The sequence below is a fragment of the Sparus aurata genome, chromosome 1, assembly GCF_900880675.1.
Source record: "Sparus aurata chromosome 1, fSpaAur1.1, whole genome shotgun sequence".
Lineage (NCBI taxonomy): Eukaryota > Metazoa > Chordata > Actinopteri > Spariformes > Sparidae > Sparus > Sparus aurata.
The window spans coordinates 29,259,150-29,279,556 of record NC_044187.1 but is presented as its reverse complement, the minus strand read 5'-3'; positions in this window follow the sequence as shown (position 1 = coordinate 29,279,556).

Here is a 20,407-nt window from a genome sequence, read left to right as displayed (position 1 = left end):
CCCTTCCCTACACTGAAGAATTCCTCTAGAGTTTCTTTTTTCTTCTTTTTTTATTGTCATCTTAAAAATGAATTTGGACTGATGGAAAGACAGCGTGAGAGGGACAGTAATTCTCCTGTTCGGTGCCATTATAATGAGGTAATCATTAGGGGGGCGGGGGTTGCCTGTCTACCTTTCAGTCACTCGGAGCAGCTCAGTCACACAGTGATGATTTGCTGAGTGTGTCGCCCGTATGAGCGAGTGTGTATGCGGCGGTGTCACAATGCCAGTGCCTGAGAAAATTGTTACTGTGAGAAAATTTGGAAAATCAAGTCAAAGTTCTCGCCACCGAATGACGTTTGAAGTACTTACTCGTGTTTGAGCGGCGCGGAGAGCTTGAATGACTTTTTAACTGGATGAAACGACTGTCTGGGAATGACCCCGGTGTGTAGAAGTGATTAAGGGACCCAATTTTGCCATAACCCGAAATGTGTTTGCATAACGACTTTGAGTGGTGCTCCCAGTGATATTAAATGAGGCTCTCTGTTGAAGCCTTTAACAACTGTTGAGTGAAGTGCCGTTCTGTTTAGCTGTTTCTTTCTGTTTTTAAGTCTTAAATGACTGATTTTGCTCGTGTCAGAGCAGATGAAAAGCAGAGCAATGAAGACAAACCGGCCCACAGTGGCATCCCCGTCAGTTCCCCCGGGGAAAGGTGCGTGGCAGTGAGCTAGAAAGCTGCAGAGTTGTCGTTGGCTCCGTTGCAGTGGTCTTCCTTCCCAGTGACTTGGATGTTTCCCCCCGTATTTCACCCCATAACCCCCCACCCCGAATGGAGCGTGATTTACTGTCTTGTAAACACATAGGAAGTAGCATTGAAAATGGTTTAACAAAGTCAATAAAAGCAGACATCATTCCTGGTATCGGGGGGTGGTGAGGAGGAGGAGGAGGAGGAGGAGGAGGAGGAGGAGGAGGAGGTGGTGAAGGTCTGGGGTGGCTGAGGGCAGGTATCCTCCCCTCCCTCTCTGGTTTCTCCCTCACTCCTCCATCTCCATCTTCATCTCTTCTCCTTGTCTGTCATCTGTGTCCTCTGTTCCTTTTCTCCCTCTTCTTTGAGTTTCTCCTCATCCCTGTTTTCACATCCTCTGTTTTCCCCCCTCACCCTCTTCTATACTTCCTCCTTTCTCTCCCTCTCCCTCTCCCTCGCTCTCTCTCTCTGCCTTTTTTATTTCATGTGCTAGGCAGTGGACAGCCAGAGCAATGGCTTTAACAGACCTACCTGCAGGGCTGCTTAGGGCGGCTCTTTCATCTGGGCTCTGGAGAAAGAAGTCCCCGGCCCTGAAACAGCTGTGCAGACCTGGGAGTGAGAGGACCATGAAAAACGCAGAGAAGAAAGAAACGAAAATTCAATGGTCCTCTGGGAATCATACCTCCCCTAGCCTCTCTCTCGCTCTTTTTCTCCACTCCCTTTCTCTCTCTGCCTTTATCGCCCTCTGTTTTTCTTTATCTCTCTTTCTCGTTTGCTTGTTATCGTACAAAGTTTTCCTCCGTTCAAATTCGATTATGTTGATTCGTCTTCCACCTTTATTTTTCTTCTTTATCTCTCTCCATAAAGTTTACTCGCGGTTACAGCTTGTCCCTCTAAAACTTGAAACAACTCAGGTTTAGACTCAACATATCCTTCTGCAACAGGTTTCACCTGCTCCCTTTCTCTGTTCCAAATTGCACGAAGACAAATTGAGAAGCTGGGCGTCAGAGAGGGTCACTGATGGACTGAAAGAAGGCCAGGAACTGGGCCGAACTCAGCTGTGAGAAATTTAATTCAGGAAATTAAACCTGACCTGACAAAAAAACCGTGTGTGTGTGGCGTAGGCCGATGTCATGATTTCTTATTTTCTGTGTTAATTTCATCCTTAAAAGCGTTGGATTGGTTGTAGCTCTGCCAGATTTCCATCTAGGAGGTTAACACTTCTCACTCAACACTCAAAAATGTTAGAGTTTGAGACGTTAATCAGTATCATACTCCAGTGCATTATATCTAATATATGTATAGTCCATCAGGAACCTGCTTCTCATTAACTCAGAAGATAGACATCACATGTGAAAAATGGAATGCATCATGCATTTTGTTCCTTAAGAAAAGTCGATATAAATGCAGTCGAACATTTAAATTATAGCTCAACAATAAACAATTAAAAACAATACGTCTTTCAAATTGGCTGCTTTGGAATCGCTATTCACCGTTGTCAGTTCATTTCGATATGTATTTTCAAGCATTCATGCCAGAATCGCAAAAACAAGAAAAGGGGTAGATAAAAAATGTGACAATCCATTGTCATCTTACTTTGGTCCCCCGCTCTTGAGATCTGTGTAAGGGAGTGTGTTTGTGTTCAGCTCAGTCTTTGACCAAACTCAGCACTCACCAGGAACTTCCCAGATCTTTCTGTCATTTTCCTCCAGTCTCACCTCTTCTGTCATTTCCCTGCACTTATGAAATGTCACGTCATGTCTTTTAAATGAATTTGTTTGCAACTGCACAGCCTCTACAGTTCGACACATGTACTGTCGAAACACACCTTTTGGTCTTAAATAAAACACTTCAGACTATTTAAGTGGTATAGGAGAATGCTGAAATGCCGTTTTGCTGTGAAGCTCCAGAAATGTTTTGTGGACCACGAAACATGACTTCCCATCAGCGTGGGGTGAGTAGATAATGACTTAATATTCATTTAATCGTCATACTCATCGTGGTAAACAGGAAGTTATATTTGTGCAGCAGGAATGCTACACCATTCATTCTGGTTTGGGCTCTAATGTTCACATTTGAAGTGGCGTGAATCGAAGACTAATGGACACATTTGTGATCTCTGGCATTACGGACAGTACTTATGCCTCAGCTTCTGAAAAATAAGAAAGAGGAACTGGAGTTTTGAAGCTGAACGTAATGTCCCTCATGCATCATCACCATCAGTCCACTCTGTGGTGAGATCACCGTCCTGGTTTTAAAATTCCTCACACTCCTCCAAGAGGTGGATATAATAAAAAAAATGAGCAATTGGTGACAATCCATACCATCCCCATGGGTACGGCTCAAATAGCTTCTCTGTTTTATAACTGCTCTGTTTTAGGCTTTCTAATCCTATTGTTGCCACTCTGTACATACCGGCCACACTGTGCACTGTCTCTATTAGCTGATTTGTTTGTGTTGGACAGGGTTATACTTGCTGAGATCTGTCGGTGTAGTGACTTGGTTTCATGATTGCTTTAGATTGCTATAAGTGTGCAGTTATGGCAATCTTATGTGTGTATCTTTGGCCAGGGCACGTGTGTGGGACTGTCAATGTGATGCAGTTGACTTTCTTTGGTGTGCTGAACCTTCTAGCTATGTGTGATTTTTCACATGATCTAATCCCAATTAGTGTGAGCATGTCTGTTTTCGGTTAGCTTAGCTGAAAGACTGGTAGCTGCAGGGAAAAGCTAACAAGTAATCAGATATAATGTGTCATCTTATTTAAAGGGAATGGAGTGCTATAGTAATGACTCATAAAACCCAGAAATCATTTCGCGTTTTTGCACTTCCTGTTCCTTCGTCTCTAAGTCCGTGGGTTTTTTGAATGGGTTTTCAGTTTAATGCCTGAAATAAGGTCTGTGGTTACCACAGATATTTACAGGTTTTGTTATACGGCGTTAAATACATCATTAAATGTCCCTCAATTTAATTATAAAAACGGCAGTTGCTAATAATTGGAAAAGGGGACTACAGAAGTTGTTGGAGACATCATTAAACATCACCTGCCAAACACAGAGACTCATTAATTTATGCTTCGAAAATCACAAAAATGGTGGCGTTCATCTGCTTGTGTGAGTATCATAATAATAAAAGCAATAACCCAAAATGCAAAAATCCCATAGGCTTTTGCCGAGAGAACCAGGACAATGCTAACTTTCGTTGTTAGCCGTCATGCCTACACCACTCTATAGTTGACATTTTGTGAAGGACACTTATTCTCTCTCTTGCCGCGATATAACTGAGAAGATAGATAGCACTCTCATGTCTGTATGCTTAATAGCTAGAGCTAGCAGCCGCTTAGCTTAGCAAAAATACCAGAAAATGGGGGAAACATCTAGCCAGACTTTGTCCAAACGTTTTGTTTTAAATAAGGCCTACCAGCAGCACTTAATCTATTTAGTTGACACTATATCTTGTTTGTTTAAATGTCTCACCTGCAAAGTTTTGTTAGATTAAAAAAATATATTAGAAACTCTACATACGTATCTATAAAATAAATGCATGCTCAATGAGTATTAATTAAGATGCTACCACTAACACTACTGTTCATGGTACCCTGGATCAGACAGCGCACCATATCTTAAATATATAAAGGTACACAGTGTGTACAGTAGCAATATTCAGTTTCTTCATGCATAAAATAGAAAAAAAACTACAACAGCACACTTACTGAAGTTCCCACTCGTGTTTAACATCATTAGAACCTATAATACCAAGAAGAATCAGATCACACGTTTTCCATTCCCTTATTGTCAAGTGTTTTAAAGGGCTACTTAACAGAGGGGACTTTAATAGTATCATAACACTTATGGATTACTAGTTAAGTATTCCACCAGCTCAGTTTCCCCCCTCACTTTAAAGCCAACTTTGGAAGATGTAAAAACCTGACCTGTGAATCACCTGGCCCTCCTCTCCCTCTCTCCACCCTTCCTCCCCAGGAGAATCTGCACAGAGAGCGCGACTGCAAAATGTGAAACAAAAAAAGGAAGATGAAGGGATGAGAAATATGGGTGGGAGGGCAGCTGGTATACGCGAGTATGGCAGGTAACAGAGTGAGAAAGCAGAGAAGGAAAGTCGACTTTAAGGCAGGGAGGAAGAAAGTATAGAGCGTGGACGGGGTGGTGTTGAGTGCTGTTGTGTTTGTTTAGTCCCCTTCAAAGGCAAGCTTAATTATTTTACCATGCTGTGCCTGCAGAGACTCCAGGATTCATGGGCTGCTCTCAGCCCCTATCTCCTCCATCCAGCTGAGGGCTTAACCCTTGAAACACTTCAAACATTCACGTCCAAGAGAATATCAGACTCAAATGTTTAGGCGGTTGCTCTCAGACAACAAAGATTATCATGAAATAAACAATAAGATTATACATTTTTGTTAATTCTGCTTGTTTTTCATCACTGGAATCCACTTTTGATTGATAAAATGTCTCACAGCGTCACACTGAGCCAACTGATGACTATGCATAGCCGACATTTCCTGTTCAAACCAGCGAAGCATCCTCAAAAAGATGAATCACTCTAAAGTTGGACTGGTGCTCGCTGCCTGCAGAACAGTTTCCTTTTAATCAGTGGGTGCAACAAATTTGAACTGTAAACAGGACAGTAGCAGTGTCACAGTTTGGTAAAGTACTTATATGTAGAAGCAACAATGAGTCTTACAACACTGAAAGAAGTTAACATATCTGCACTTGTGGGTCCCTCATTTTGAAGTCAGTGTTGATTTTGAAAGGATTTTCGGTTGGATGCCAGAAATAAGGTCTGTCGTAAACAAAAGCTGAAGTTTTTCATGTTTTCTCCCACAACACAAACTAAGACAGTGAATACCCCACTTGTGCATTTATATGTCACCATAAAGGCAGTTGCTAACAACTCAACTTATTAGTCCATCTTTACAGGTCGACTTAAGTTGTGGACTTCTCTCTTACTGTACAGCTTGTAGATCGATCAATTTATAGAAAATATGTACATCGACGGTGACTTTGACCGCAGTGTAGCTCCCTCAGAGCCAAACATCAGCATTTTAAGATAATCTTCTTTTCCTCCTTTCTATCATTTTTTTAAAAAAATGAACTAGTGCAATGCTGTTTTCCAGGTAAAGGCTCATTTTCGGTCTATGTAGGAGACGCATACGGATACAGACGGGGCCTTTTGTTCAGTTTTATTCAAAAGTTCAAGCAAAACACGACTGCAGGAAAATAGAAAGATGTTTTAGAGATGGCTGAACATAAAGGGAGCAACCATTAGACTTTAGCCTAGAAAAATACATTACCCCTGCAGCACCCAGTGCAGATGTTAAAAGGAAGAAACCTTTTGGTAAAAAACGCTTTTGATACCAGTCTGAGCTGTTTAGCTTAGCCTCTAGCCTAAAGGCAGCCAACAGAGGTAAACAACTTGCCTGGCTGTGTCCAAACATAAAGCTGCTGTAAGCGTTGTTGTTGTTTTAGTTAACTTCCTGTCTGTTTTGCAGCTAGTAACCTCCTCCCTCTGGCCTGTTTGGTAGTTCAAGCTGTCACCGGGAGCACTGAAATCGGCGGCTTACTCTGTTCCACCATTGCCAATTGCTTCACGGAGTTCTGTGTCCTGTCCTTATGCTAAGCTAGGCTAAGCGGCTGATGCTTCATATTTTTTGTTTTGTCAATATAAGAGTGGTTTCAATTTTCTCGACTAGCTTTCAGCACGTATTCCTTTAATGAACAAGTGCAATGCAGGAGTGTAGAGGTACACGGCATTATAACTAGATGGACAGACTGTCTTCAGTGAGCGCTTCTGTTAAAGCTAACTGTCACAGTAGTTAGCCAGCTGTCTTGCTAGCGCGCCTGGTTGCCGTGCTGCTCTCATTACTTTTGTCTCGTCGCTCGGTGGGTTCGGGCTCTATAAATGTGTCGGGGGTAGAGTCCAATAACCCATTTTAAAGTCCTGACACATAGTTGAGAAACCAGATTTTTACATTATTTCAAGTTCTTTTTAATTTAAAAGATGTGGTAAAGGCTTACATTTACTAGATATTTGACACATTCATAACACATCCACAACTCCACCATTTCACATCTGTAGTACATACTTTTCAATACATCTGGACCCTAATTGTTTATCCATGACATTACTTGACTGCAGCTGTAACTTGGCTGAAGGTGTGCTTGCTCGGAAAATGACCAGTTTCTCAGCTTCAGAGATAATAAATAAATTGTATAATAAATATAATATATATATATTTTTTTTTTTTTTTGTTCTGGTGATGGGCTGTTTAAAGCTGGGAATGAGGAGCTTCATATATGCTATCAAGTTTAAATGACATACTCTCCCTCCACTTTTACAGCTGCAGTATCATCCATGAAAACACAAGGATTTCCAACACTGGAACTAAGTGACTCCTTTATATAAATTGTATAACAGGAACAGTGATCTTGTTCACTCAGTCCTGGCAAGCACACAGCAGATCGCTTTACATCAAATGGGAATGCCAGTCACTTCAGGAATTTATACGTGTTATTACTATGGTCTAGACAGTCTAGGACAAATGTCACGGTGATGTAAAATTGGACCTGCTCCATAAAAGTATACTATACAAGACGGTGGAGGTGTCACAACAAGAAAATCATACCCCCTCTTAAAACATGTGCCATATAAAATCAGGTAACTCCACTCAGATATGACAGAACAAATCAGGTTGCACCGGCATCATCATAGAAGCGCTCATTTAAGAAAAATCTTCAACAAATTTGAAGTGTTTTCTGTTTGTATTTTCACTGCGAGTATGTTAAATTACTTCTCCCTACTGGCAGACCTTTCTTTTTTAGAAAAATAATATTTTAAGAGCCCTAACTAGATTAAATGACTTGTAAGATTTCCTGCGGTGTGACAGCACCCAGGGTGATTTTTCTGGGAATACCATTTTCTGCTCCATAACTACCAATAATACCGACTAAAGCTCGTTGGGGTATAAAAAGAAATAAATACTCTGAGGACTCACAAAGTCACTCCTTCATCTGCTGAGCAGTTCCAGATTTTGCTTCTCGATGGCATCGCAGCTCTCAGGCTTTGGGCTGTGGTTTTCTGGCCATTGGATTGACTTGTTCATTGTCACACAGACTGAAGATTAGCAGAAAAGAGATGTGACAAATGAAATACCAGGTAATCTGCTGAATAAATGCCTTGGAGGCTGTTTGCTCTAACAGCCTTGTTTCTCCACACCGATAAAATAAAACCTATTTGTTGTCTTGGATTTGGAATGCCAGATTTATTTATCCAAAGTTTTGATAACTTTTTCTGTTATGGGGTGCTGTGTAACATTTTGATTAGAGGTCTAATTAGGCAAAAAAAGATTTTCTGACAGTGTTACCTTCATCCAGAGGCCCATGTTCAAAACTCCGTGAATGACAACAAGTTGCTTCCCTGCTGAGGGGCTGTTAGCTGCGGGGTTAGCGCTCTGTTTCTGACCCCCTGCTCTCTGACCTCCAGGTGGAGGAGAGCAAGTTAAAAAAACAGTTTTCCCTTTTGGGATTGACATGAGATCACTAAAAACCTCATTAGTTCAACTAGACAACATACAAGTCTGCTGGACAAGGAGCATGAAAGTATTACATGTTATGTAGAGTGCACGACATGCGCAATTACCTCATTGCGAGCAGATTGTTCAAATATCTGGCACAAAAATGGCCTGTTCCACACTTGTACGCTCTGTTACTATGCTTGACTCTACAAATGGCAGTACCCATATGTCACTCCGACGGGCAGTCCACCATTTTGGTACCGACTTCAATATCTCAACAACAACTGTCTGGATAGCTATGAATCTTGTTTCTTAATATGAATACACATTAATACCCAGAGGATGACACCCAATGAGTTGTTGTTGGGACCTGACTTTCATTCTTGTGCCACCATGTAGTTATCTTTTTTGTTTTTTAGTAAGATCTCTCGACAACAGTGTGTGGATTGCCTTGAAATTTGGATTCTATCTAAAGTATTGTGTCATGTGATCAGTCTTTTAGTGATGCACCTGGGATCGAAAGCTGCCATCTTCATCCAGCTCTCTCCGACCAAACCGCTCTCACTACTGCAGTAAAATTCACTGTAAAACCCGACTGTTGCATCATGGAAACAGGACCCCTCCACTCCTCTCCCTGTCTTCCTATTTCACCTCTCCATCTCTCCCCTCTTCCTCATCTCTCCGTACCTCTGCTCTCTTTGTCTCCTCTCTGTCTTTTCCATCTATCTGATCTCGTTTTATATCTCTGTCTTCTTCATCCCCCCGGTCTGCCCGATCCCTCCTTCCTGTACCCTCATCTATCCCTCACTCTCTCTCCTCCTACCATTTATCTGTCTCTCACTCCCTGCTGCTACTCTCCCCTTTCACCCTCCTCTTCTTCCCCGTTTCCCTCTTTCCTCTGTAGTCTGCAACCTGTGGAACCAATTAGACCTTGTAAGCGGGGGCCTTTTGCCACTGTCGTGTGGTCGGTTTAACCTGCCGCTCCAAGAGGACCTCGACTCGTATAGCGCGACCACCACCACCTCGCCTGCCTCGGTGGGTGGGTTTGGGACTGTGGGGTGGGGGAGTATGTGACCGCAGGAGCTAAGGGACCACCAGGCCTCTTGTGAACCCCTGTCCTCAGTAAAATCCCAAATGTGGGACTAACTTTCTTTTACAGAGAACAGATGAGAGGCAGAGACAACAGTTCTGGAGTGAAAAGCTGAAAAATGACCATAAAACTCATCTTTCCTTGTTCTCCATCTTTATCCCCTTTGTGTTCTTGTGTTACAGCCATGTGTGGATACGGTTCATCCTCTTTAGGGGTAAACAAACTCCTCTTTTAGCACCAGACCGTCTCCTTTCAGCCTCCTTTCAGCCTCACCCCAACTACCAGGAATGCTTTTAACAATTCACAGTCGGGACGCGGAGCAACACGGGACGCTGGGAGATTGTCGCATTCCAAAGGGGAGCGTTTTTTAGTCGCTCTTCACGTGTCAATCAGCGACACTATCTCCTTGTCACCCCTTTAAACCCCCTCCGTCTAAGACACACAAACACACATACACCAACTCCGCGAGCCTGCAGCCCGCTTTGCAGCATCTCAGTCTGAGGATGCAGTCGTCGATGTGTTAAGTACCTAAGAATGCGGGCCTTAAGGCGGGTGGAGGACACACAAACACAGTTTTCTCAGACTTCACACAAAGGACTCTTCCACCTCCAACATCTGTGATGTGGGTCACTGAGGAGCACCTCTCCTCTGGTGAAACGCAGAGAGGAGCAGGTCTCTTTTAACAAGGAGTCCCCTGAAAAAAAAAAAAAAAAAAATTGGTTTCCAGCCTCATAACTCATCTCAACTAGTTCTTTTTTTTTTCTTCTTTTTTTTTCTCCCACATATAATGATTTCTTGCAGGTTCGGGCCTGGACTCTGAACTTTGTGGGCGCTGTTGTCTACAGAAAACATATGAAATACTGTGAAATCAATCAAAACATGAAATCTGATACTTTTGTAGCTTGATATGAAAGGATAAACTTAAAAATCAGGTCAGGGAGGTCACTGAGATACACACACACACACACACACACACACACACACACACTAACATAATACAGGCCAACTTTCAACAGCTCTGCTCCGAACACACACACACACACACACACACAGACTCTCCCCCATACAGTTTGGATAACAGTCCTGGTGAAATTCCTTGGCACATTATCAGTGCGTTGAAAGCACCTGACTGGTATGTGACAGTGGCAGTTAGTGACACTTCTCCTTTAAAGTGGGGGGTGGGTGGCGGCGGCGAGGAGGGGGGGCTAAAGGGTTGATCCATTTGATACGAGCCCTGCTGGATACTTGACAGGAGCTGTCAGTGAGCCGTGGGGAGGGTGGTGCTTATCGATCAAACACCCCTCCTATCTGCCACTCTGACCTTCATGTCCCGAGGAGGGCTGTTTGGGTGGGGAGGCTGTAACGGGAGACACGGGGTAGGTGCGTAGGGTGCTGTCTCGTGATTGTGAAGGTGAATTCATCACAATATCAGAATTGAGGTGCATAGAAATCCCTCATTGATGTATTATGTTATTTCATATACAGCAACAAAAATGCAACGCAGTGAAGATAAATGATCCATCCACGTAACAATTCATAAGCTGGCATTTTTATCAAGATGTGCAAACACATGCAGCAACAATTCCCAGACACTGACACGATATAAGATCCGTTCCGATGTGTTGAAGTCTGTTCCTGACACAAATAATGGTTTTCTCGTGTTAGAGTTGTGTTTCCTCTATTCCACTCAGTGTTGTAGTTTAAAGTTGGTACATGGAACACATATCAGTGGGAAACAGACTTCAACACAACACTGCATAGAAACAGGTCAGATAAATGAAGGATAACATGTCATTTAATCCCCTTGTTTTATCAGTTCACTTTTTTATTAAAAAAAAATGTTTTATCGTACATATTTTATGATAATTTCAAACTTAATGGCAAAACTGAAATTTAAAAACTACACACATTTGTTTGTGGTAAATGAACTGTCACAGACCACCTCCATTATTGATACAGCCCACCAGTGGGCCACAGTCCACACTGGGAATCAGTGCTTTAGGGGATCAGTTTCATGATGAGTATTGCTGTCAATTAATTCTTCACTATAAGAGACATATTTAATAACTGGGCCCCATTTTATAATTTAATAAAATTCTATTTTTTGATTAGACCCTTTACATAGACCCTAGAATTGTTACATTTATTGAATCAATTATTGATGGCAGACACTAAAATTTCAATTCCAATTTCCAATGTGTCTTTATCTGTACAAAAAAAACCTGTGAAGTGTCTTATTCACTATTCTAAGTAAAATCATGATATGAGCAAAACGAAGTGAAACAAAGTTTCTGACTTGAAACATTAGAATGAACGCTTCTAGTAAAACACAGGATTTGTTTTATATCTATATCGAGTTATTTATTATGGTTATTCATCCAAAGTAAGAAGACGATTGCAGGACAAAATCAACAGATCCTCCTCACATTTGAGAAGCAACATTCTTTCCAATTTCAGCTTTAAGAATGGTGTAAATAATAAGTTTGGGATCTTGGAGCTTTTGGAGACTTGGATTTCACCTGACGAGCTGTATGCCGCTATGTTATTATTTTTTTTTCCGTAGTTGTTTTGTTTTATATCTCAGAACAAGCTGTTTCTCAGCTGTTTGGGAGAATGACCACTGACATAATTGTGTGTAAATGAAGTTTCATTTTGGGATGAACTTATCCTTTAAAGCAGCTGCAATTAACTTTTAATGTTTGGGTGTCTGTTGATTTTGGCGGCCCCTGTGGACAAAAGCAGTATGAGCACCACCGCCTCGTGCCTTGAAGATCTATCTGCCAGCACTTCCATTTGGTTATGGGGGCGAGTGAAAGACAAAACTTTTAATACCATTTTCCGTCTTTAAAAACAGCTGTTTGCAGGATGCATAGTGATCGGGTAATTAATCTATTTGTAGTTATGTAAGATTGATAACTGTAACATGATAATGTTGATTAAAGTCAACTTTTAGTTTTCAGTAATGTTGCCGTTCAAACAGAGGTTACATACACAACAATTAACAAACAAATAACAATATTCCTGAGAAATGTTATGTCTTCATGTTAATAAGCCAACAGAGAAATAAAATACATCTCGTAATCAAGGCCAAAATGTTATGTCATTAGCCAGTTTTATTATAGTAAACTACCGTGACCTATGCCAACATAAATTAATGTATTGATGTCAAACGATGTGTAATGTATTACAGAAATAGATTTACACATTTTAAACCAGAATAGGTTTTAGATCCAGCCTTCAGTTCTCTCCATCTGTTGAATGGTCGGGCAAGGTTGACTCGTTTTCATGCTCATTGTCCTTTTTAGCTGTTTTTTGTTCTTCTTCAGTCAGTTCTTTTCTTTTATATTTGCTGATTCTGCCCGAGTATCGGTGATAACCACGACGTATAAAGTCGAAAATAAAATTCTCCAAAGCAAAATCTCCCGCTTTCTTTTAAGTGGATAACGTACAACTCTTCTGTGAAGCGTTGCCAAAGACAATCTAAACATGGGACCTTCTGCTCTGTGGGCCATAAATCATTTCATCTGATTTCATGGGGAATTGGACCATCAGTACTAAACTGAGACTGTTTCATGACCAGTAAAAACTCCCGTAGCTTGACAAGCTAGACTTATAAAGCCTTCGTCTGAACAAAATTATAACAACTTTCTCTGAAATCATTTAAAGTATAAAGTATTTCAAAATATAAAACAGTAAGTAAAATCCTAGTCTCTCCAGCAAAACAGTGAAAACAAAACACACCGTTTGTTTGACACCGTGACGCGTGGGATCATGGGAGTTGTTGTCTTCAGTGTTAAGCAACCACCGCTGCTGATGAAAATCTGTCTGATGTGACGAAAGCAGAAATGTTCACAGACGACGTAATGTTTTAAAGTTTGATTGACATTTGAGTCACGTATGCCGAATTCTTCCCTCACTTTCGGACTTTCTCGCAGAAGTTACAGCGACAGGTGACCAAACGAACCGTTACCTCGAGTGAACTCTGGAAATGTTCCATATTGTGTCTCTAAATAACTATTAAACTATTAACACACACACACTCTTCAGAGGAAATTCTCCTCACAATCAGTTTGACTTTTAAAGATTTCCAGAGTGATTCAGCAAAGCCCCTTTACAGGAGTCAACCTCCGGACGGTCGCGCGACACATGAGCCCTGACAGCGTGATCCTGAAAACCTTCGCTTTGAACTCGACCTTTCTTCAAAATCTGGCGCGGCGCCACAGTTTAGACTTGCTGGAGAGGTCGACGCCTTGCGGCGTTGCTGAGGCCTGATGAGAGAACTGAGCGAGACTGAGGGACAACCGGTCATCTTGTGGTCCACCGTAACCAGTGTTTAGCCTGGACGATCTCTGTCCACCGCTCATTACAACACCGTGCTTCGGCCCAGTGTCCCTGTTGTCAACACACTGCGCTTGGCCGGGACCGTGAACGACAGAAAAGTGACTATACAGACAATATGTGTGAGCCTTAAACTGTGGATTGGTCATTTGCCTGTGATTCGCAAGGCTGCAAGGGTCCTTCCATCTCTTTTTTTTTGTTATGGGTGAAAAGCTGTTGAAAGCAGATGAGAGCGTGTTGGTGTGCAGGAGGCAGCCAGCTCACCACGCAGGGTCTGACGTGTGGTGAGCGGGCTCCCCCTACTGTCTCTGCTCTGCCTCTGCACCCACCGACTCTGCACGTCAGCTGATGTGCTGACGCTTAACTTGCGATCAAAGTGGATTTTTACAGCATTTAAACACATTTTCCTGCCCCTCATGTATGTATTTGCTGCATTTCCCCAGATGCCACTTAGACACACATCCTGCCTCTTCCTTCCTTCCTCCCTTCCTCCCTCCCTCCCTTCCTCCCTCTCTCTCCTTCCTGATCTATAAATACTCTCTCATCAGCAGTGCTTGGCTGCGAGAGGCGTCGACCCCGGCCTCTCTCCGTCCAGCAGAGCCGTGATTTATGGGGGGCTCGGGCTGGCGCTAACCTTGCACTTGGGCCCTGGCAGTATAAATGATGGCAGGTCACTGGCACCGCGGATGGAGGGGAGAGACTCTCTTCCTCCACCTCCACCACTGCCGCCTCTCTCTCCTTCTCTCTCCGTCCTGTTATCATCACCGTGATGGAGACATCATCATCGTCTCCTGGGAGTATAAATAGTGCTGGATCAGGTGACAGTGCCGGCCCTGGCCTTTGATGGGAGCTTTAATTTCATGCCTAATTTCTCTCGGCACACAGAGGATCGATGCTGCCCCGGCTGTGCTCCCCATCCCTCTGCTCCCCTCTGCCGCAGAGACAAGAGGGAGGCGAAAAAGAAGGACGAATGTCCTCGGCTGAGCGATGCGCACGGACGTTTAGCCTCACCTGTAAACACACGGACGCGAGACATCCTTCACGGGCGCGTCGAGAAATAAATGCCAAGTCAAGACGCACATGCAAGAAAGGCCCCCCGCCCACCCCGCACAGGCTCGATCAATACAGCTGGAACAGATCGCTTTGGAAATAAGAGCAACAAGCAAACTATAACCACACAGCCCCCCCCCCACCTGTGTGTTGTGTGTGTTGCACATCGCTGCGGCGATAAATAAAAAGCCCTCTGTCCCCCGCTCGTAGCCCCGGGGAGGCATTGAACTCTAGCCCCTCCATAATGACTTTGTCTACCTATCGATCCGGCTATGATCCATGTACTGTAATTCTTATATCATCAGCCCCGGCCCGGGCAATAACTCCAAGTCATATTTCGGGGGCCTCCCGTCCACTTGACAACTTAATGATGCAGGGGTCCTTGCCGAGTTTGGACTTTCACCCTCCCCTCTTCCCCCCTCCCCTCTCCCCCTCTCCCCTGCAGGGCTCTAATTTCTCCTTGTTCTTTCAGACTAATATCAGCAGAGGCACATGGCTGTTCCCTCCAAGGACCCCTTCCCCTCTCTCAGACCACATATCTTCTCCTCTTCACCTCTGTGTAGCACGGGGCCGGTGTCCGGGCCCGCTGTGCATCTGTCTCCGATTTGGAGCACAGCCCCTGCAGGCTCCCGAGGAGACTCAGCCGTCCCTCTTTAGACCCTGTTCCTCTTCTCCCTGTGAGCTGCAGCTATATTTCATTGTCATTTCAACCCTCTCTTCCCTAGCCTGGGTGTAATAGCGGGAGATATATGGCCCCGCGCTTCTGCAGCCCTTCTGAGCTTCCTCAGCCTTTTATAAAACACTGTCAGAGTGACAAAACAGCAGCCCATGGGTGTTGGGGGGGGGGGGGGCCCTCTCATCCCGAGGCGATGTCTCAATATCCAGCGCTGATCCTTTTAGCACAGGGATAACACCTGGGTCCTTGGACAGGATGAGTCGGAACAGCCATCCTGGACAGAGTCGTAGCTCAGCCCATAGGCTGCGTGTCAGCTCTGTGTTTATGAGAGCTGATTTAGAGAGCAGCCCTTGAATCCTGAGCCAATCCCGAGCATGCAGGGACTCGCTGACACACCTGATACTGCTGATCGAGGAGATCCGAAGGATTCGATCAGGCATTTCTCAATCTGGAGGTAAAGAGGGGGGGGGGGGGGTTGTTCATTACTGTCTCTAATGATGCTCCACCTGGCCGCTGAGGCACACAACGACTTATACCTCCGAGACAGGGCCCTGATTGAGATGTGAGTATAAGAGAGGAGGAGGAGGAGGAGGAGGGGAGCAGATGGGCTCTGCAGACAATTAAAGCCGCATGTTCTGTTGTGGTTCCTCCATTCGCTTCCTGTCACTCGCCTCATCCTCAGTGACACCTACGCCCGTGCATCCACCTCCTCTTCTTCCCTCTCCTTCCCCCCATCCACAGTCACAAGACACACAATCTCCTGTCCTCTCCTCTCCCGCGCTCCACCTCTCCCTCCAACTCCCTCTCTCTCTTACTCCCTCCCTCCCTCCCTCGCCATCCCTCCTTCCCCCCCCTCCCTCCCAGCCTTAATTGGGAGTCAGGGAGAGCAGTGGAAATCGCATTAACGCGGGCCCTGCCTGGGTGTGCCATCCATCTTCTTTTTTATTACGCCGCGCCGGGGCTGCCTGGGCTCTGCCGTTCGATTTGTCACCGGCCTCGTTCGCTGATAACAGGCATTTGTCATCGCCTTGCCTCCCTGTTAATGTTATCATCTCCTCCCTGACAGCCGCCCTCCGCCGGGGAGCGCCGGCGACAAAGCACATCCGTCAAGCGAATATTTCCACGGCTAAGGGGACCGCACACTGCAATAAGCCACATTAAAGCACTTATGAAGGGTGCAGGCCGAGTGTGTGTGTGTGTGTGTTTGTGTGTGTGTCTGTTTCTGTGCGCACCGGTGCCATGTGCGCAAACACACACACACTGGCGCGCGCGCGCGCGCAGGAGCGTGTAATGCGCTTGTCAGCCCCGTAAAAGAGGCGAGGTGGGGGCCGACAGGGAGAGGAAGAGGTAATTTGTTGCAATTAATTACGCAGTGAGTGTGGCTTTGTTGTGTGGGAGAGCATTTTATCTGTTGGAATGCTTCCTTCGCCAGGCTGTGATGCTATTTGTTTGATTTATAGCTTCTGCCTGCCCGGGGCGGAGTGAGCCTGCGCGGAGCGGTTCGAGTGTGTTTTCGCATGTGCACAGGGCTGTGGCGTTATCCACAGAAATATACTGTAGTGTCGGCGGAGAGGCAGCCCTTTGTTTGGGAGTGACGTTACATATGAACAGCCACACGGCCCTCCTGGTCGTCCTCTCTGTGGACTCACACCGGGCTGTCCATTTGTCATTCAGAAGCAAATCAACAGCTCCAAAGGTTGACTCTCCATCACACAGCTCGCCTCACCTTTTCCGCCCCCCCCCCTCTCCCAACTCCTTTTATGGAAAAGGAAGCCATGTCTGAAAGTGCTGTGACATTCCAACACAATCCAGATGTGTTATGCTGATGTGTCTCACCCTGGCCTTATCTCTCTGCCTCTCTCTCTCCTCTGTGATGTCAGGACAAGCAGGGATGTGACAACATTTATCCATTCTGCCTCAGTTGGGGGTTCGCGGGGGCCATCGTGCAGGAGCTGACAGATGGATCAGGCAGCCTAGAGGCAGTGGGAAGAGATGAGAGAGAGAGCAGCGCCTCTTCCCATCCTTCAAATACTGTATGGCTTCCAAATACTCCGCACATCCTCACATGGTATGGCAGAGGAGGACTGCAGTCAGGGTGATGGCGGTTTTACACAGTGAGGGGAAGCTGCTGCTTTTACAGTGCTTCACATTTTGTTTGAGGTGAATGAGAAGAATAGCATGACGTGATCATATCCTCCAAAATGTCTCCTTTGCGTGTTTAGGAGAGAATTACAGCCAGTCGGTGACATAGTCTTATTCATTGTGGAGCCGGAGACAGGAAACAAGGTTATGGTAAATACATAGATCCATATACTGTCTGAACACATGTTGGCTGACATTCAAAGGTGTTTTTATATCCTTGAGGGGTAACACATAATAACCATCATTAAAAATGGGAAACTCACAGTTAATTAGGCTTTAGTTAATACTTATTTCGTTGTTGACAAACAATGAAATGCTTTATAAATGATATATTGAGTAATTGCTTATTTTAAAGTTGCAACTGATGTTCATAAACATAAACTATACTCTATATACTATATATATGCTCTATACTATAATCTATAATTGCTGTCATAAATGCAGAGGCTGCCATGCGAGGTGCCGACATGCTCATCAGGAGCAATTTGGGGTTCAGTATGTTGCTCAAGGATGCTTCGATATGCAGCAGGGGGAGCTGGGGATTTGAGCCAGCGACCCTCCGATTACTTGAAGACGGGCTCTACCTCCTGAGCTATAACCAACCAAAAATATTAATTAGAAAAGAGTTTAAAAGGTGCAACAGATTGATTTATCCTTCAGGCTTTATCCTCTGCTGGACCACCAGACTACGGAGCAGCTTCCTTCCCCAGGCCGTGAGACTCATGAACTCATCCTCAACATTTGCCCAAAACAGATGTAACAGGACTCAGGGACTCAAACAATATCTTATCTTTTAAACCCTTGTGGAAAAAATGACAAATAAATGTACCATGTACCTTTACTTATGGTTAATAAACCATTTAGCAATGCTTTATAAATCATTTATAAGCCCGTAATACAAACAATATTTGGGTTACCGGGTAATGAAAGATCCCTCTGGCCTGTATTCATAATGCATGTTTCGTCTTTTAAACTCCTGAGTTCATCAGGACGACCCCTCAGATGAATAGTTTGACCTCTGACCATCTGACAAAAAGAACTGCAGAGCACCTGGGCTAACATCTCACGAAAGCTGTTAGCAAATATTTGCTATTTGCCACATTAATATTCATTTAGAGTCATGTGAAGTTAATATTTACTCTGCTATTTGCTCTGTTTTGGTCTCCACCAACTCTTGAGGGAACAATTGTCTCTTTTGCTGCTAAATGCTCCACTATGTTTGCTAATTCTCTGTTAGGTTCATCACTACACGTGACCTCATGATGACCAACATGATAAATTGTTGTAAATAACAACATTCAAAGATAATAATATGTCATGTTTCTGCATTAAAACGTCTCAAAATGATCAGACCTTTGTAATACATTTGGTTGAGTTGTGTTCTTACAGACGGAAATCTGTCATCTGTCAAGGTAACAGTACGTTTCACTTGGTGCCTGATGCCACAACTTTTGAGGAAACATCAGACGATACATCAGAGAGGAATGATATCAGCAAGCGTGACGTGAATAAAAGTTTGTTTCATTATCTCAACCATGAACATTTGAGTTAGACACACGTTTGTCAGGGATGGTGGTTGTATAAATATGAAGAAATGATCGTCAAATTGTGTGCATACTGGTCGTTGTGCATTTTGTGCATTTGGTCGATGTATTTTAAATTGTTTATATATTTATATTTCGTCCTGATGATTATTCTTAGTCACTGATGTAGTGCTCCTGTGCCTTTCATCTTTGTGGACTATCAGTCAGCGAGAAACTATGAATATGAATGCATTTTAATGTATTATTTTACATTTAATATAACTGGATTATTGCCAATTAGAATGGACGAGCACCAGTTTATGTAGCTAAATGTTCCCCTACGAATCCACTGCAGCATCCTTTAAGGAGTTGTTCTGGAGCTTTTGATCACAGCATATGATCGTCTTCAGCAGTTTGTAGTTATATTCAGATGAATTACCATGACGGTTAAACAATCTTCTTGTTCATGTTGGAAAATCTATAATTCTATGATCACTGGGCAGACTGTAGTGAGATTGAAGGCTAGAGATCGACTATTAAATTAAGCTCTTGTCTCAACTGCTTTGCCCAAGGTCAGTAAATGAACTTTGAACCTGACTTGTAAACCTTTTTATGAAACATTTATAAATATGGTGTAATGTGATTGAAAGGTCCAGGTCCTAGGTTTTATTCCTAACTGCTTTTCCTGGGGTCAAGAATAAACTTTGAACCTCACTTGTAATCATTTATACATTATACATTAAGGTTGGCCTTATGAGTGCCTTTGAGTCTTCAGTGTCAATCTTGGCTTTTGCGTTGAAGAAACCTCTCAAGACTATAGAAGAAGCGTCTCTTCTATAAGTTCTTTAGATAGATAGATATAGATAGATATAGATAGACATTACACATTACACAAAGTTCAAGTTCTTTATGATACGTCTATGTGTTTGGGATCATTTGTGTTGTGGTTGTAAGACCCACATTGTATTTGGGTACTTGTTAATGATGTATGTGTATCTGTGCTGTAATTGCGAGAGTTATTTTGTTTTTGTTTATGACTGTTTTTTCGTGAGAGGCAATAATGCGAGCTCGTGACTTTTTTTTTTTTCCTGCATTGTAATTTTTGTTATGTATTGAGGCTACATCCAGTGCTTGGCGTCAGCGTGCCGTAGCTGTGTGATTGTGAAGTGAACACTGGCCCAAGAGGAGACTTAAGTATTGTGTTAGCACAGAGGAGCTGATCTGTGTTTGATGGTACGGTGGGGTGAACTCGGAATATGGCTTTTCTGTGTATGAGTAGCATTGTTTGATGTTTGCGTGTAATTATGAGGCTCAATCGGTGAAGCAGTTGGAAGCT